The sequence below is a fragment of the Palaemon carinicauda genome, chromosome 39 (genome assembly GCF_036898095.1).
Source record: "Palaemon carinicauda isolate YSFRI2023 chromosome 39, ASM3689809v2, whole genome shotgun sequence".
NCBI lineage: Eukaryota > Metazoa > Arthropoda > Malacostraca > Decapoda > Palaemonidae > Palaemon > Palaemon carinicauda.
This window is the reverse complement of record NC_090763.1, coordinates 66,871,227-66,878,726: the sequence shown is the minus strand read 5'-3', so window position 1 is coordinate 66,878,726 and position 7,500 is coordinate 66,871,227. Positions and strand designations below refer to the sequence as shown.

General features: G+C 34.6%; 2 protein-coding genes across 3 annotated transcripts in view; one reads left to right on the top strand and one right to left on the bottom strand.

Moving 5' to 3' along the window:
• The window catches only part of LOC137631237 (acyl-coenzyme A thioesterase 9, mitochondrial-like), a 332,677-nt gene that overhangs the window by 142,411 nt on the left and 182,766 nt on the right, over positions 1-7,500 (top strand). The window lies entirely within an intron of this gene.
• Positions 1-7,500, bottom strand: part of LOC137630907 (uncharacterized) — a 104,186-nt gene that overhangs the window by 70,839 nt on the left and 25,847 nt on the right.

Genomic DNA, 7,500 nt, shown 5'->3' with positions numbered 1-7,500 from the left:
CACAGTGAAGATTGCAAAGTCACCCATGGGTGAATATATCTGTTTATGATAAATCAGGTGATTTACTTGTAATGCTGAGTGAGGTAATGATGGTTGAGGGAGGATTGAACCTCTTGAGTTGTGTAATGAAGAATTTCTAGGAGAGAGAGAGAGAGAGAGAGAGAGAGAGAGAGAGAGAGAGAGAGAGAGAAATTTTTTTTTTTCTGTTTTTGAATGCAGTACACGTGAGATGAGTACTATTTATAAAGTCAATGTATACAATATACGTTATAATGAGAGAGAGAGAGAGAGAGAGAGAGAGAGAGAGAGAGAGATTTTCGGTCTTTGAATGCAATACACGTGAGAAGAGTACAATTTATAAAGTTAATGCATACAATATATGTTATAATAGAGAGAGAGAGAGAGAGAGAGGAGAGAGAGAGAGAGACTTTCGGCCTTTGAATGCAGTACACGAGACGAGTACTATTTGTAAAGTCAATGCATTCAGTATGTTATAATGAGAGAGAGACAGAGAGAGAGAGAGAGAGAGAGAGAGAGAGAGAGACTTTCGGTTTTTAAATACAGTACACATGAGACTAGTACTATTTGCAAAGTCAATCCATACGATATACTTTATAATGAGAGAGAGAGAGAGAGAGAGAGAGATTTTCGGTCTTTGAATGCAGTACACGTGAGAAGAGTGCTATTTATAAAGTCAATGCATACAATATACGTTATAATGAGAGAGAGAGAGAGAGAGAGAGAGAGAGAGAGAGAGAGATTTTCGGTCTTTAAATGCAGTGCACGTGAGACTAGTACTATTTGCAAAGTCAATGCATACGATATACGTTATAATGAGAGAGAGAGAGAGAGAGAGAGGAGAGAGAGAGAGAGAGAGAGCGATTTACATTAGATACAATAGTAATTCACAATACATACTTGTTACATTTAATTGGCCTCCAGAAGGCTAGAAGAGTTGGAAGACCCAGACCTACATGGCTGAGGACTATGAAGTGTGAAGTGGGAGATGATGAATGGAGAAGTATTGATTTAAAAGCTCAAGATAGAGACGACTAGCGAAATCTAACAAGAGGCCCTTTGCGTCAATATGCGTAGGAGATGATGATGATGATGATGATGATGACTTGTTACTGTCAAGACTCTGGTATTCTATTCGTAAAAAAACTTACGCTTTCTTATTCTAAATGATCTGTTATTCTATGTCATTCACAAGCTCTCCTTATAATCTTCAAAAAAAAAAAAATAAATAAAAAAAAAACGTTGAAGGAAAATATTCTTGTTCGGTTATAGTTCTTAAGGAGATTATTTAAAACTAGTGTACGCGACCCGTCAAGAATGACTTGTAAATATTTAAATAAGCACACACGCACCCCTTTACCACCATGACCATAGATGTTTGAAGACGTTAGTTATTGGTGTGTATATATATATATATATATATGTATATATATATATACATATATATATACATATATATACATATATATATATATATATATATATATATACTTAAACTGAAAATATGCCTGAAGAAAAAAGTGAAGCAGAAAAGAGCAAATTTGTTTGCCTTTACACTAAACTCTAAATCATTTTCAAGCAAAAATATTTCTCTGATGTTTCACTTTCCCTGTGGTTTATAAATTTCACTTTTATTTCACATATTTATTCTGGTTATAGAATTTTTTTTTTTAAAGAATAGCTATATGTTATTGGGTTCTTTGACTGGCAAGGTAGTACTACATTAGATCCCTCTCTGGTTACGGCTAATTTTTCCATTGCCTGTACTTACACCGAATAGTCTGGCCTATACCTTTCTCGTTCTCCTCTGTCCCCATACACCTGTCAACACTAAGATAACCTAAAATTTCTTATTCCCAGAAGGGGTTAACTACTGCACTGCAATTGTTCAGTGGCTACTTTCCACTAGGTAAGGGTAGAAGAGAGGCTTCAGCTATGGTAAGTAGATCTTCTAGGAGAAAGACACTCCAGAATCAAACCAGTGTTCTCTAGTCTTGGGTAGTGCCATAGCCTCTCTACCATGGTCTTCCACTGTCTTGGGGTAGAGCTGTCTTGTTTGAGGGTACACTCAGACTGACTATTCTATCTGTTACCTTGTTTCCTTTCCTCACTGAGCTATTTTCCCTGCTGGAACCTTTGAGCTTATAGCATCTTGCTTTTCCAACTACGGTTGTAGCTTAGCTAGTAATAATAATAATAATAATAATAATAATAATAATAATAATAATAATAAGTACAGAAACGTAATATTGTTGGAATCCTTGAGATTTGAGGATCGTATTAGGATTTTCAACTTGACTTTTGGCTAAAATGACTGTTAATTATATTTACATTTTTAGGGTAGGCCTAAAAATGAATAAAATTATAGTTACAATTTTACGGAAAATTAAATGTGATATCCGTATATTTTCTCTGCAAGTCTCCCGGATTTTAACAACAACAATATTAATAATAATAATAATAATAATAATAATAATAATAATAATATCATTATTATTAATAATAATAATAATAATAATAATAATAATAATAATAATAATAATAATAATAATAATTCCAATTTCTAATGCAAGTATTCTGCTTAGAGATTTCTTGAAAGTAATGCATATTGTTTTATGAGTATTTTTTTTTTACTCAGTTTCTTATTTTTACTCAACCATTTGCTTTTTACCATTGCGTGAGTATGACCACATCTTTCCTTATAAAATAAGCAATGCAAAGATGAAAAGGAATGGCATATTTTTGTTACAATAACTCGGAAAGCAAAAAAAATAGAAAAATAAAAAACTATCTTAAGACAATGAAATGAATAGTGAATTAAGACCAGAAATGGATGCAATAACTTGTGTACATATTCAGGAGGTAAAAAGAAAAAGGTATAGACATAAATTTCTATTAAGCAAAACAAAAAGACAAAACAAAGCAAAAGAGGAGAAACTATGTTTGTATTTTCCCCACCAATATTGTGACCTTTACAATATTCGCCCGTCATGTTTGTGTCTTTTGCATCTGAGAAAGAGTAAATATTGCTTACTCATCTTTTTTTTTCGTTCAACACTTTCCTCGTCTTTTTAGTCGAATTCCATGTGTGAATGTTGAAGAATTTTCTTCTGTAATGTCTCAATGACGGATTGATCTAAACAATAATAGGTTTCTCTTGCCCTCGTATACACAAATATACGTATTTACTCACATACACGTGTGTGTGTATTTTTATTCATAATTGTGTCTTTTGTATGTGTATTTATACACATTTATACCTATGTATATACATTCGTATAAGTCATATATTATACTCTTAATATCTGGATTTTCTGTATACCTAGGGATCAGAGACCCAAGGGGGAATCAACTCAAAGATAATAGCTTCTGGTCACCCAGGGAATCGAACCCGGTCCCAAGAAACTGAGGTTCTATGGACTTAGCAACTTCGCTAAGTCAATGGAACCTCAATTTCTTGGTCCTGGGTTCATTTCCCGGGCCGACCAGAAGCTGTTATCTTTGAGTTGATTCCCCCAGATATTAGGAAGTGTATAATGTATAGCTTATACGAACATGAAAAATACTTCTAAATGTGCAAAATTTATCATATATATATATATATATATGTATATATATATATATATATATATATATACATATACAGTATATATATACATATATATATATATATATATACATACATATATATATATATATATATATAAAAGCCGCAAATAGTCGATTAATAACCAATTTGCCATTGCTTGTGATCATCAAAGTAGGATTGAGGCAGTAACGATTGGTCTAGGCTTTTTCATGTCGCCAGCCTGTGTTATGCAAGAGTGCTAATGACAGATGTATTGTGCAATTTTGTGGGTTATCGTCTGTAATTTTTAATATTTCAAATGCAGTGTCAGTCATGAATATATAAGCCAGATGGATATTTAGAGTATTAGTATATAGAATTGTGTAAAAAATAGTTAATTATATATGGAAGGGTTAATTAACGTCTATTGAAAAAATAAGAATATTTTATGGTATGTATTTTAGTTAACCTTCGATATTTTCGATTCTCATTATACCCCAGGGTCAGTCACGGTAATCTCCTGCAAGTTCAGTGGCAAATTTGCATTGATATGTTGGAATGAAATTTTAATCTTACCTCATTGTCCTCCAATAATTATAGTAACATTTTTACGAAGGGCCTAAAATGAATGATAAATATAGTTAAATTTTTACGAAGGGCCTAAAATTAATGATAAATATAGTTAGATTTTTTACGGAAGGCCTAGAATTAATGATAGTTATAGTTACATTTTTATGGAAGGCCTAAAATGCATGATAATTATTTTACATTTTTAGGGTAGACCTAAAATGTATGATGATTATAGTTACATTTCCCCCACCTCTTGAATGCCATGTTATCGAATGATAGTACCACATAGATTTTTCTCTAAGTTTTCATAGAAACCTTTGTCTTAATTTCCTTATTTTTAAAGGCCGCTCATGAATGGCAGAGGCAAGGGATAGTGTCATTGCCCTAGCTGGCTGAATAAAGCCCCAGAGACTAACTATAGTCCAAGACCCCATAGTCTCGGGCGCCCCCCCCCCCCCATCCTTAGCTCACAAGGATGGTAATGTGGACACCAAAGGAACTAACGAGTTTGGGCTGGTCTCGAACCCAGACTGGCGAACGCCAGCCATAGACTTTAACAACAGGCCACATTAATCCTTAATATTGTAAAACGATGAAGATACATACCGCAGAGTAAAACCAATAAATCATTGGCTCAATTAAGTAACGAGGTATTTGTAATACAACGATTGAACACTAACGAACGACTCCATGGAAAATGGGGTGGAAACCCCGTTTTCTTTGCGTCCGGAAGTCCTGGCAAACAAAAGCTCCAGTGTTTCAGTGTATAACGAAAACTTGATATATTGAAACCAGGAATAGTGAGAAATGGAATACAGTTTTCTTCAACGGAACGTGTTCCTTTACTCCATTTTCGCCTGGAACTCGAATCTAGGTTTCCTCAATGGTCAGAGCCCTAAGGCGGGACCACTCAAAGACAATAACTTCTGACCGGTACGGAATCGAACCCTGGTCCAAGAAACTTCTATCATAGTGACATAGCACTTGGCCACTTCGATAAGAGAATCCAGGCATTAATGTATTAAAATATATGGCTTATTTGAATACGAAAAGACGTCTAAATTGCAGCATTTATCTATATATATATATATATATATATGTGTGTGTATATATATATATATATATATATACATATACATATATATATATGTGTGTGTGTGTATATATATATATATATATATGTGTGTGTGTGTGTATATATTTATATATATATACATAATATATATATATATATATATATACTGTACTTACATACATATCAAATGTACTAATATGCTAATATATGTGCACACGTAACGATTACATTTAGTACACCAATTGGTTTCATTAACAACACCGACTGATGAAGCCCTATGCAAATTAACCAGAATTACCAGGCCAGGAGGAGGAGGAGGAGGAGGAGGAAGGAGGGAGGGAGGGAGGGAGGGAGGGAGGAAGTAACCCAAGAAAGGGAGAGAGTTAGAAGCCCTCAGCTGGTTAAACACTTAACAAGACAATGGCCGCCCAGCCAAAAAGGTTCCCAATCGAGGCAAATGAAGACGTCGAGTTAATGGGGTTCAGCTCCTCTGTTGAATCTCCCGGGGTTGGTTAGTGGGTCAAGGTGAAGAGGCGCCATTATGATGTCATTACGGAGAGGTTAATAGCAACTTCTGCCATTGTAAGGCACCGGGGACGGTCGAAGGACAACGCAAGGGTTGCCACGTTTTCCAAGTGAGAAAAGGCCAACGTCTGATCAACTGCAGCTTTAAAAGGCCAACCTAATAGTAAAAAAAGGCCGAAAAATATAGCTTTTAAGGCTAAGCAATTTTAAAAAAGACCAAATTTAGGTATCTAGCATGAAAAAAAGGCCAAGACAACGCAGGGTTGCCAGGTTTTCCAAATGAGAAAAGGTCAACGTCTAATCAACTACAGCATTAAAAGGCCAACCTGATAGTAGAAAAGGCTGAAAATATAGCATTTAAGGCTAACCAATTTTTTAAAAAGGCCAAATTTAGGTATCTAGCACGATAAAAGCCCAAATTTGGATTTTTTTAGGCCCAAAAAAGGCCAACCTGGCAACCCCGAGTCCGACAACGTGCAAGAAAAGACACAGAGAGGAAAAAAAGAATATTCTACTAGGAAGGAGCTGTCTGGCAGCGCACACCTGTCTCTTTTTATTCGTTTTTAAAGTCATCCTAATTATTGACTCTTTTATTTCTTTGTCGTTTCCTTCTTCCTCTTCTTTCAAGGGGGAAGTATGTAATCTTTATTTCGATTGGGTGAGCATTTGAAATAAAGATTGGGTTGCTACCCCAGATGATTAAGTCGTAAGGAAGTACTGTTTCTTGTTCCACCTGTTGGCTTGTCTTTACAAATATCTCGGGCACGATCGAACGAACTTATAAACACACACACATACACACACACACACATATATATATATATATATATATGTGTGTGTGTGTGTATATATACATACATATATATATATATATATATATATTTGGTTAAGACCTCCATTAAACAATCCTCTATTGATGCTCAACTTGCGATAGCAGTTATTGATTATTTTCTCGAAATAGAAAAAAGCCTCTCCTAATACTAAGTACTCTCTCTCTCTCTCTCTCTCTCTCTCTCTCTCTCTCATCATTTTAAACACCTCCCTAAACATCCCATAATTTGCTATTTTACATAAACGTAATTATAAACTCTCTCTCTCTCTCTCTCTCTCTCTCTCTCTCTCTCTCTCATCATTTTAAACACCTCCCTAAACATCACATAATTTGCTATTTTACATAAACGTAATTATAAACTCTCTCTCTCTCTCTCTCTCTCTCTCTCTCTCTCTCTCTCATCATTTTAAACACCTCCCTAAACATCACATAATTTGCTATTTTACATAAACGTAATTATAAACTCTCTCTCTCTCTCTCTCTCTCTCTCTCTCTCTCATCATTTTAAACACCCTCCCTAAACATCCATAATTTGCTATTTTACATAAACGTAATTATAAACTCTCTCTCTCTCTCTCTCTCTCTCTCTCTCTCTCTCTTTCTCATCATTTTAAACACCTCCCTAAACATCACATAATTTGCTATTTTACATAAACGTAATTATAAACTCTCTCTCTCTCTCTCTCTCTCTCTCTCTCTCTCTCTTTCTCATCATTTTAAACACCTCCCTAAACATCCCATAATTTGCTATTTTACATAAACGTAATTATAAACTCTCTCTCTCTCTCTCTCTCTCTCTCTCTCTCTCTCTCTCTCTCATCATTTTAAACACCTCCCTAAACATCACATAATTTGCTATTTTACATAAACGTAATTATAAACTCTCTCTCTCTCTCTCTCTCTCTCTCTCTC